Here is a 12,547-nt window from a genome sequence, read left to right on the forward strand (position 1 = left end):
TCCAACCTTGCTTTGACATTCTGGTCACCCGATTGCTGATTATCCCAAGTATAGGCTGTGCCAGACCACCCTAAATCCTGGAGCTGACAATCCTCACAAACACTTCCCTAAAGTTCTTCATCTGCCACTCCGGTCTATCAGTCTTGGAAAAATGCTCATGATTGTACAAAGTTTCATTAAAATCTCCCATGCATAATCAGGCCGAATGTGACAATGCAAATAGAGTTCTCAGAAAGCGCCAGCTGTGTTTTCTGTTTTCCACCCTTGGCGCTCTATAAAAACCAGTAAACCGCCATTCCGGGGAATTTTGGTCTTTATTCTGCACCATAGCATCGATATGGCCAAAACTGACATTTTTCACCGACACTATGACCTCATCCGACCAGAATAAACCGACTTCGCCACTAAGACCATCACTCCCAACAACGAAGCAACCTGCAAAGCCCAATCTACTCCGCAAGTCCTCCAAACAATCTTTGCTCAACTTTGTTTCCATAACAAAGAGCAACATGGGTGCTTCCTGCTTCAGTATACTACGAAGCTCTCGAACGGTCTCATGGTTCCCAAGCCCTCGACCGTTCCATCCTAAACAACTCATTGGGATGGGTAGGGCTGCATCGCAGCCTCTGCCGAGTTTTGAGAGTTGGTTGGAGTCTTCCTTTTCTTGGCACTAGTCCCATTACCATCTTGCTCATGAGCACCCAATTTTGGATCATAGACCACTACTTGTTTGCCATTAGCATCCTCCTGTTCAAGTGGCTTAAAGACCTCCCTGTACTCTTTAAGTACACCACCTCCCTTATGTTTCCGCCCATCATTTCCCTTCAGCGGAGATGTTGCCTCAGGACCCGACTCAGCAGTAGCAGAGCTGGAGAACCTAGTATCCCTCTTACTGCTCTGATTAGCAAACTGCTCCCTTGACGAATTTTCAGCAGAGTTAGATTTCTTTTTATCGTTTGGAGCCCTCAACCCTGGACCAAACGGCCAATTTCCTTCAGCATCTCTCGTCCCAGGATTCAGGCAGAATATATCCGAATGACCTAACCGGCCACAAGAGAAACAAAAGTGGGGAATATTTTCATACTGAATTTCATACCAGTCCTGACTTTTCCTTGCAACTGAGTTAATCAAGACTCCACGTCTCACGGCTTTTTCACATCAACTGTGACCCTCGCACGCAAAAAACCTCCAACAGGATCAAACACAACCTGTGATGCCCCCTTATCAAGCTGCGGAGCAATGGCCGTCCCCCATTTTGTGTTCCTCATATTGAATGGAAATTTAGGATCCTTGCCCACACTTGCAGTTTATCAAACGTCAATTCAGAGGGTTACATGCAATCGACAAACACCTCCAAAATCACAGCATTCTTATTGACATGCCACGGTGCCCCCTCTTTGACACGATCACGATCTCTCTGAGATTCGAAATCTGCCAAGAACATGTTCTCGCCAACGGAACTGAATTCCAATCCTCTGGGATTACCCCATGCTGGTCGCAAAGCACTAGCAATGGTATTGATATGGAAAATATTGTGGTACAGTACCTTCCATGCGAGCCTCCACTTAGGTTTCGCACCCTCTTCAACATCATTGATCTCAAACGGAGTCACTTCCTCCTCTGTAAGATCCAATCTTCCTAGAGCTTCCTCCATCTGTGCTCGGGCTGAGCGCGGGGATAATTCCCCTTGCTTCTCCTTGCCCCGATCTGCACCAGACGCCATCGAGAAGGAGCTTCAAATCACGATCGCCAACGCCGGAGATCGACGTGCGCCGCCAACGTCCACTGGAACCCTAATCGCCTAACGAGAGGCTCCTAGTTTTCCGGGAAAAACTGCGTTCGCCGTTGCATACTCATACACAACTAAAAAAGACAAATCCTATCTGCAAACGTGCATGCTACCGTGGACCGACTAAGCTTATGATTTGACAACAACATTGTCACGACTGGCCATCATTGTGCTGATCTGATATCCGTCCCAACCTCCAAGCCAATTAATTCTACTCCCGTTTATTTCTGGGAATTAGCTTTGAAACCCCTCCCCACAAGCGGCATAGGCCATCCCCACAAAGGCCATGGGCCCGGCCAACTACCGGTAATCTTATCCTAGTTTCTTTATGTGTTTTTTCCCTTTTATATTTTCTAGTCCTTTTGTTTCATTCATTTAATTAAATTTGATTAATGTATTATTTAAAATATTTATCATCAATACATTAATATTTTTTAATTTCTGTAACATAAACTTCTCTTTTAAAAACCACAGATATTTATTTTCAAATGCAAGTGTTTTTTTACTAAATGAATTTATATATTTGAGTAGGCGGATGCAAAAAGTTTCTTTGGCACATGTGCAGCAGTTATCCTGATTTCTGAAAAAACATACTTCTGGGATTTCCAAAAATCTAAGCTTAAACACGCAGATACATATAAATATTCTAAATGTACAATAAAAATTATGGAGGAAAATATGTTATATTATGAACTATATAAAAAGACAAAATTTTGACAAAATCTATCTCTATACATAGCCATAAATTTGTTTTTTTTTCTGTATCTCAAAATACAACATGGTTTCAACGAAACTTCTCACGAGTATTCAGGACATGCGTATGTATTCATGGAATAAATTTTATGATTTGTGAAACATAGAAATGCAATTTTCAAATATTTAAAGAACCTAAAGCAATGGTGCTCATGTGCACCAATTTTGCTATTGAGAAGATGTTCTTTTAAAAAGTCATGTAAATTTTTTGGGTGATAGCAACGAAGGGTAAACATTTTGTATTGCAAATTGTATGTTTTTTTTGCAAAAACATAAGTAACATTCTTGTAGACTTATGAACTTAATTCCAATATTATCATTTAAAAAATCCCAATCAAATTCTGCTTCCAAGTCATAATTTTGCTATACATGCTTCACACATTTTGTATACATGATGCAAGTAACCAAATAAAAATGGGAATCAAATCAAATCATTGTTAACGATGAGAATAAGCTTCTAATGTGGTGCTATGTTGCATAAAAATATAGCTAATATGATACACAGATAAATTTGCATGTCCTAATTAGCTTGCAGCGCCAGTACATTGCCCCGTCTCCGCTCGCCAGCTCGTTGTACGAGGCACGGTGCAAGGCGCACGCGATGCGCACGGTCCTCCACCCCTTGTCCGCTCCGACGGTGAATACGTGCACTAGATTTAGATGTGCGCCTTGGCGCACGATCCCGTAAAATTCACACTGATTTACAGTTTGTATTACGACGATGAAAATCGGGTGAAAAAATGATACGAGTAATACATTTTGTAGGTTTTACAAAGAAAATTCGATAGGATGAAACAAAAGAAATCACAAACAAATTAGCAAAACCCTTATATACATCTTCCGAAACAATTGGGAAAATGCTATATTATGCTTCTATAAGGATCGATGATAAATCACCATACAACAAGTAGGCCATATATAAGATGCAGGAAAATATATTACACATAGCAGTATCAATATAATTTTAAAGATAAACACATTGCTTCTCCATATGCAAGGTTCTGCAGCTCTGAATACATGAGAAGTTCAGAATCACAGTAGACTTTATGCAATGAAAAAGTACATAACATTAGACATTAAGCAATGAAGCTTCCTTTATGCCTTGCCTTCCTCCTTTCTCGTAACTGTCGTAGTGGTACTACTACTATACAGAGCGTAAACCTTGGCTACTGGTTGCAAATGAGAAGATCAAGAATTCATGCATATGTGGAAACAACAGGAACACTCAGTTGGTATTCTTTATGCAAAATAACATGGTACAATTCCATATGTTTTAGACCTCTGAATTGCAAATATGTGGTAGGTGTATTATTCCAAAAAGTTGCAAACAAAAAGAGAAAGCAAGAAGCAAACTACAAATGGAAGAATAGATCAACAGTGCCATATGGATGGGGTCAGCCACCAAGCAGGTTTAATTACCTGACCAGGGGAAAGACATCACAAAACGAAATATAACAATATCTAAAAAGGCTTTTTTTTGTTTCTTTCAAACATCATGAGTAGAGGACATCGATTTAGTAACACTGGAGATAGCAATGGTTGAAAAACATCATTGGCATTTGAGATGTAACTAACATACATGCAGCTAGCATATATTTGTTCTTTGGATTACATAAATCGGCCACATGATTGTTTAAATGACAACAAGTAGTACCCTTTAGTATTTAAGGGCCAGTGAGTGTAGCATCTTCCACATCATACACAATAGCCTATACAATCGATAAAAAGATAATTCAGGACAACTATTATACAGAGGTAGGAGAATCAAGGACTTGTTCATTTGAGGCCACAGTCTAGGCAAAGAGTGTTTTGTGTAAATGGAAAAGTATTTTGGTGTTAATGAAGTACCACCGTTCAAAGCATGCAAATAAAGACAGAATTGACCATAATCATAAAGGGTACGCGTAGGAATGAAACATATATTTAGTATGCCACTGAGCTAATTATTCATTGAACATTTTTATCCTAGTACAAATTTTGTAGAAATCAAGGGAAAAACCAATCTTTTCATACATCATGCTGCATGGGAGTAAATGGTCATTTTCTCACATAAGAGGGCCACCGCCCCTTTCTCAAACAATTTCGCACCCATATTATATCACCAAAAGTTCAGATACATTGAGTATCAGGCAAAGCATCAAATTAATGTATACATGCGGCAAATTTCAAATATGACGATGCATAGATAATCTCCTGTTATTAACAAATGCCCGGATCAAAATAAGCCAAGTGAAATAAGATTACCTTATGTTCTTTTATATCCATAGAAAGTGGCGCTTTTCTTACTCCTAATACAACATCAAAGATTTCTTACAAGTACACTTGCCATATGAGATGATTTTTTTTCTTTATTGTTGATAGAATTTCTATTGATAAGAAAAGTTGCGAAGTGAAACAATATGCCCCCTTAGAGCAGAATATGCTTCTTAAAGACAAATTCACCATTTGATTTCCTTTGTTCTAAACAGGTTTGCTAATTTTTAGGAAGGTTTTATGGCTATTACATTCATTGATCAACCAAAGAGAAAAGTAGGATAACAAGTTTAAGCTGCAAGTGGAAATTTCAAAGAATAATAAAGGTATCACAGTAGCTATGTATATTTGTAGGAAGGATTTATGGCTATTACGTTCATTGATCAACCAAATAGAAAAGTAGGATAACAAGTTTAAGCGTAAGTGGAAATTTCAAAGAATAATAAAGGTATCATAGTAGCTATGTATACAAAATAGAAGGATTGGTGGTGCCACTGCAGTCTGCATTGTATAGAACAATAAAGGTATTAACCCAAGCTGCAAGTGCACTGTTTGCACAATTATGTAGAATACATGTTTAGTCGACCGTTTTCTAGATCAGACACATGTCTAACCTTCAGCCATTGATGCAATAAATATCGAATGATTTTAATAAGCTCAAATATGAATATTTCCATCGGTTGGGTACAAACAGAACAACCTGATTTCTCTCTGGTTGGCTCCATACACAAGCTCTGCCTATCACTCATTGCCTATTCTTAGCTGACAAGGAAAACCTTAAATTAAAAGAGGTGACATCCTGAATCTTACTACAATATTTTTTTTGTATACCATTCCTTGGAACAAACAAAAAAAAACTTCCGAACAATCACATAGCATGTTTTTGTACTCGATAATACTCATGGATCCATATAGACAAATACACATTTTACTTTCATGGTATCAAGTGAAAATCCAGCAACCCCATGCAAATAAAATACTTGCAGAGTACAATACACATCAGGGCATTTCTCGTGGAGATATGAAATCGTGTTTTTATTTCAGCAATATGTTTTACTTATTAGATTAACAGATCAGTACCATCGGTTTTAAGGGCATGTGCATAACGTCCTAGTTCATGCAACAAATGAATCATCAATGTACAGTAACGTTGGAGAAAATAAAATAAATTAAAGCAAAAAACCACTGACCTGCAGCAAGATGAGCATTGCATTCGGAAGTTCAGATAACAATGAATCATCAATGTACAGAAACGTTGGAGAAAATAAAATAAATTAAAGCAAAAATCACTGACCTGCAGCAGGATGAGCATTGCATTTGGAAGTTCAGATAACAATACTCTTGCACTAAAAATGAGAAGTCCAGTAGCAATATTATTTTAAAGGGCCGAACACTATTATAGAGATAGATATGGAGTTAGTCATTTTTCCCGGAAGTAGCACACCCTGTAGACAAATCTGAACTAAAGTTGAATTGAAGATATTAACAAATAAGAGAACAGATTGACCAACACACAATAGTCTTGTGAATATTTATGAACAATTGAATTATTCTAAGCGACAACCATACCAAAACATTCTTTCGAACACTCATCATATTGATACAAACACCATGGTTTGGAATATACGATAAAAGGAAAGTGACCAAAGATAAGACAGTGGAAACAGAATTAGAATAAAAGAGCATGAGATTCAAGGAAAACATAAATCAATAGTGTCACATGTCAATTTAGATAAATCACAACAACAATTGTTTTCATAAAAGCTTCACTTCATCTCCGTAATGATGCTTTTCCTAGATGGAACCAACCTTACCCTTTCCTAGATCATCAGAATCAGCATGAACAAGAACTTCCCTTCCCTTTCCCAGTATGGAACGATGTCCGCTTAGTGAAATCTTCATGCAAGAACATAAATCAATTACCAGTACAGCCCTGAAGAAACATCGAGTAGTCATATAACTAACCATCTTTGTTGGTTTCTATGCTTCCCAGGTCACCCACATGTCGTCTCATCATCCGCATGTGTTCCATGTGTCTGTTAAAAAATATAAGGATTAAAATGAGGTTCTGTTAAAAAATAAGTTTGATCAGCACAACATAAAGTTCCAAATAACGTACTTTCTTCAGAATTAAATCCTTATTATCTATAGAATATGCTGTTTGCGAGAAATTGCACAAGATACCTCGATGTAGCTTAGTAATAAAGATTTTTTTATTACTTAATGAAACAGTTATCACAGCTCGAAGGATTAGTAACACAAAATAAGGCAAGAGACCGGAATCTAAATTCTACCAATGCACTAAACTGCAATATCGTGTGAACAAAATCTATGGTAGTTCGACATTGGCATGGGAGAGAACCATGTCTATGGCGTAAGAGTGTTGTACATGAGTGGTGGTCTGCTCTGGTTTGTTATAGGTAGGACTCCGATACCCTCCGAGATCCTTGTCCCATAGTTCTATGATGTTTCCGTACTCCAACACTACAAATTATTTTCAATCAAGCGGGAGGAAATACACGAGCCTGCTAGAGGTAGAAATAAGCATTATGGCACATTTATAAAACAACAACATGATTACTGAAAGAGAGAGAAAATAGGTGAGAGAACCATGCCAGCAGGGAACTCTTGCGACAAAGCTTCCCATTGTTGGCCCATTTACTCCCATGTATTTTTCATGTGAAGTATTGGTAGAAAATATGCTTCTGTATTTATCATGCAAGTACAAGCTTAACATCTCCAATTTTATATTAAATTGCTGGCTCGCTAGAGAAAACCATCCAGACTACTCAACAATCTTTTAAGCTACTAAATTAAAAGACTGAATATTACGGTATTACCTGAAGCTGTATCAAAGAGCTGAAGGAAATAGCACAATATGCACTGATCGTAAGAGGGACGGAAATGGAAATGGGACCAAAATGCCAGAAGAGGAAAAAGATGCATGACAAAGTAGCTAAAATCTCACCAAGAGTATGATAACCATTCAATGAGCATCTGGCTGAACGTATGCATGCAGCTATATCAAGACACAAGAAAGGTTAGTCATTTGATATACAAATAAGCAGGTGGGAAGCAAAACATTGGCATTCTAATTAGCATGGAAAAAAATCATCCCACTGTGCTATTTGCTGCTGAATGAGCGTACTGTTTTCTCAGTAAAAATGAGTTTATTGTCATACTGAAGAGAGAACCATTCCCAACAGCAATGGCGGCATCGTAAAAGTCCCAAGTTAGTGAGAAGAAGGGCGTCTCAGCAAATACATACCCTGTTATGATTTTTTATTTTCTTTAATCATGGGCATCTCGCTCTCCCAATACCTTTGTGAAAAGGGCAGTAGCACCGGTTTGAAATGGCCATATATACCGGATGGGCAACCGATGCAACCCATCTGGTGCTAAAGCCCCCCTAGCACCGATTCAGTTCTGAACCGGTGCTAAAGGAGCACCAAGCAGAGGAGCGCTCGGGCTAAGGACCTTTAGCACCGGTTCGTAACACGAACCGGTTACGAACCGGTGGTAAAGGTTTCTGCCGCGGCAGCGTTTTGGGGTCCTTTCCTGTCGCGACAGGCTCAGCTGCGGCAGGAAATTGCACTAAAACGCTGCCGCGGCAGGGAATTACACTAAAACATTGCCACGTCACACACGTATATAATGCACACACGTATATAATGCAGACACATATATATAGGAAATCATTATATTACATAAAAAACGTTATGAATATATCAATCGAAGTGACATACGTTCATGCATATATGTCTACATCAACTTTCAAAATAATCTCTATCCAAAATTGGAGGGGGCTCTACTTGGGTGGTAGCATAATCTACGGATTGGGCCACCACTTTCTTCCTAGCCGTTCTACAATTGCTCATGTTTGATATGTAATTCATCTTTATTGTGTTTTACTTTGTGATACTTGAGACTCTGAAATGATTGTGTGCATCTTAGTTATGCAGAGGCCGGATGTAATTGCTTGATTAAGTAATAAAACGCCTAATATCAAAAATATGCACGCTGAGTCTTGGCTTTTCCTTTTCAAGAAAAAAAGTTGTTCTTGTTAAGCGGATCGAACGTAAGCCACTTAGCATGAGGAAAGCAAGAAAGTTTGTTCCATCTTTTGTAATAGGATTCTTGTTGTTTTCCATTTTGAAGCTAATAATTGTATATTGGACTTAACAGGAAAAGCAATTTTTTGATTCGTTGACAAAAGAAAGCAACACGGAGTTAGATTTAGCATTACTTTTGCTTGAAGAAGATAGCTTTACGCCATTACTTCACTATACCATACCAAAGCACACTATTAAAATCAGAAGGTGGTACACACCGACGTTTGTAGAATGAGCTCATTGATGATTCCACCCTGCAAGTGCAAAGGTCGTTTGCACGAGATGAGAATTCAGCATCAACCTGCCTAACTTGGTTGGCATTGCGCCCGGATACATTTCACCCAAAAAAGAGTCTTTCCACATAGCACCGAGTAAAACCAACAAGCCAGATCGAACAAAGAAACAAACAGTGCACCTAACCAAACCAAGTTGGCAAGCTCGATCGACATCACCATGCCGGTCTCCTGGCCGCCCTTGCCGTTGCCGCCGTGGGATAATGAACCACCGCATTTCCTGGATTGTAACCAAGCGTGTGTGACGACTGACGAGGCCAGATTGCACCGAGTTGTGCGCAATCGGTGTTGGAAGTCGTGTTGTCGATCTATCCACCGCCAGGCGAGCCTAATCGGCTTCCACTTGCAAACTTCTATGCTGGCGTACGTGACTTGCAAACTCCATGCCGCTACCTAGCTAGCGCGCGTACGTAGGCCGATGATAGTCGCCGCTGAAGTCACCAGGAGGACGTCAGGCCGCTGACGACACCGTCCGCGTCGGCACCAGCATCATGCTTGTCGATCGATCGATCGGCATTTCACTAAAATAACACGCGATCGTGCGCATCAGCTTCTCGAGACTGCTGATCGATAACCACCGCCAGCTGCTACTGCAGCAAGATGTTTCCAAGACCGGCTCAATGGATCTCCTTGCACTAGTGCAGCGACCTCCCGTCGTGATATCGCTGCCGAACAGTGGATCGCCAAGTCGGTGCGCCCTGTGCCGGCCACCGCCTGTGTTTCAGCAGGACCTTTGGTTTGACGGCTGAAGCGTGGGATCCGTGGCGCAGTATTTTGAGGCCGGAAAGATGGCTGAGATATGATCGGCGTGTCCAGGATTTTGCGCCAACGTGGTGCTGCGGTGCGGCGGTGCCCCATCACTGTCAGCTGGTGCATCTTCATAGTGCCACGCCGAACACGATGACCTTCCGCCCTCCCATAATTTAAGATCATTGATGTTAGCAGTACGCTGATAATGAAACACCAGTAGCAGCATATTCTAGTTTGCTATGTTGGGCACCGCAGCGATACTACTTAGTTTAACCTCCTCATTGCTGGCCTCGACAGCGAAAGATGGTAGCTTATGGCTATATATCCATGGGGTAAAAGATGGTTTTAGGCAGTTAGAGATGATATTGTGATTGAACTCTGGATGCAGCTAGCTAGCCGCGCCGCCCGCGTGCCGGAATTATCTGCTGCTTTCCGGTAAATTCGCTGTAACGTTCAAGGCACGCCGGTCACCGGCCGCCGGCCAATGCCGGCGCGGATGCGGAATTGGAGACACGGAATGCTCTGCAACGGGAACTCCTCGATCGGGTCCAACCCTGGATCAGTGGTGCCAAACAGGCTGACACAACAACTCTAGTCTCTAGATTCCCCGATATACCACACGTACTGACGTACGCATGTGCCGAGCTGGAGACAACCATTTCTTGGAAACATAATATGACGTACGATGCATCCAGATTAACAACTCGGATCTCTACCTGTTCTTTCTCCAATATTTTTTGTATCTCTAGTTGTTGTCTCTGTGGACAAATTGATTGATTGGTAGAGAGATGCTCCCCTCGGGCCGTCTCCTCCAGGCAACGGCGGCTCCAGGAAATTGCTGGTGGGTATTCCCACCAGCCAATTTTTTTTTCTCAAAGTTGGACAGTAATTTCAGTAGAACTATAACAATTATTCCAGTACAATACATAATACTAAAGTGCTTAAATCCATACAAATCGAAGTACAACAACAAATTTCAATGGAAAGAGGAAGTACCTCTTACAATATAACTTTGCGGGCACCCTTTTGAAAGAGATTGATGACATCCTCATCCTTCACTTGATTGAATAATTCTCTCTCAACAAATGTAACCATGCAATTGTTTAAGTAATCATCACCCATCTTGTTTCTTAGCTTATTCTTCACATAATTCTTTGCTTTTGAAGCTTTATTCTTCACATAATTCTTTCATCTATCTTCTTTGCTTTTGAAGCTTTATTCCACATTGCATATATGCTGCTTCCAGCAAGCCCAGCACCATTCTCTTTCTTCATCTACATAACAACCGAAACAATGGAAAATTTTGAGATATGAACAAATGGCCTACTCTGATTTTCAATCTACTAATTTTAGTGCTAGTTTAGTAATCTACAGCTCTTCTAAATGCCTAAAATACTAATTTGGTGCAAGTAATTTCGAATTTAATAGACAACTATGAACATCCAAATCCTAAATCAAAATGGGGAAGAGGCAAGAGAGAGAGGATTCGTACCTGCCGAGACGCCGAGTCCTCTTGCCCTCCTGGCCGCAGCCTGCAGGTCGCCGGTGAGGTGGTCTCCGCCGGTCGCCTCCGGTCGCCGCCGGTCGCCCCAGCTGCCAATCGCCCCGCCCAGCCGCCTCGCTAGGGTTGGCTCTCTCTGTCTCGTGCGGTCGTGCGGAACGATACGGAGACGGGAGACGGAGGCTGGAACGCTCACGCTGGGTCGTTCGCTGGGTTCTGGGAGGAGGCAGCATCCCGCTTGGGCCTAATAAAAAAAGTTTTGGGCCAAAATGTATTGGTATGCCTGGGCATACATGGGCATACCCCTGGCGCCGCCCATGCCTCCAGGGGCAAAACCCTAGTCCCCCCGGAGGTGCTATCGGTCGGAGGCCGCGACACCGGTGAAGGGGGCGGTGAAGATTTGCCCCTAGACTACTGACCCCTAGCCCTCGGCCCCTCGGCGCAGCCGCACTAACCTCTCGGCGGCTTTCTTCGGCTCTTCTTCGTCTCTTCCCAAGTCGACAACTCTAGTGGCCACCTCCTCCCCTCCCCCTCCCCCTCCCCCCCACGTGGTGGCGGGTGGTTCCATGTATCTGACGGACTGGATGCAACCTCTAGCGACAGAGGTGCTGCAGGTGGTGCCCAAGGTGGGGGCTTTTGGATGCCCGAGTGGCGGCTCTAGGTGACGGTGACGGTGTGGGCTTTGCAGCTATCACATTGTTCTAAACGTGGTAGGCAATAACGAAGAATGAAAAAGTTTACACCAGAAAACACAAAATTTTAACGTGGAAGACCTCTCCATTAATGAGAGGAAAATCCCACTGGCCATTGTCATTGTTAGTACGACACAATTTAACCTTCTTTCGGCTTGCTTCTCTATCATAACTTTTCACCATCTAAAACGATCAAACACATTAATTTTATAATTTAGAAAGAAAGATCACACTTTTATGGGGTAATCATGAATGATAGTAAACATGCAATTAGCACCATCAAGAGAAGTCTCGCGAAAAGATCCACACACATCAACATACAGATAATCTAAAAATCTCTTTGTAGTACGAATGGAAGCATTGAATTTAACTCTCTTTTATGCTTACAAAAATACAGTGCTCAA

The 12,547-nt window shown here is 41.4% G+C and overlaps 1 long non-coding RNA gene across 1 annotated transcript; it reads right to left on the reverse strand.

Annotated features, from left to right (window-relative positions):
* Positions 1–10,780: 10,780 nt before the first annotated feature.
* LOC124651244 lies at positions 10,781–11,524 on the reverse strand. The gene is made up of 2 exons (XR_006987323.1): positions 11,443–11,524; positions 10,781–11,224 (listed from the first exon to the last, which is right to left on the reverse strand). It is a non-coding gene; the product is annotated as an uncharacterized LOC124651244 (long non-coding RNA).
* Positions 11,525–12,547: the final 1,023 nt, after the last annotated feature.

This window comes from Lolium rigidum, chromosome 5, assembly GCF_022539505.1.
Source record: "Lolium rigidum isolate FL_2022 chromosome 5, APGP_CSIRO_Lrig_0.1, whole genome shotgun sequence".
NCBI classification, from domain to species: Eukaryota; Viridiplantae; Streptophyta; class Magnoliopsida; order Poales; family Poaceae; genus Lolium; species Lolium rigidum.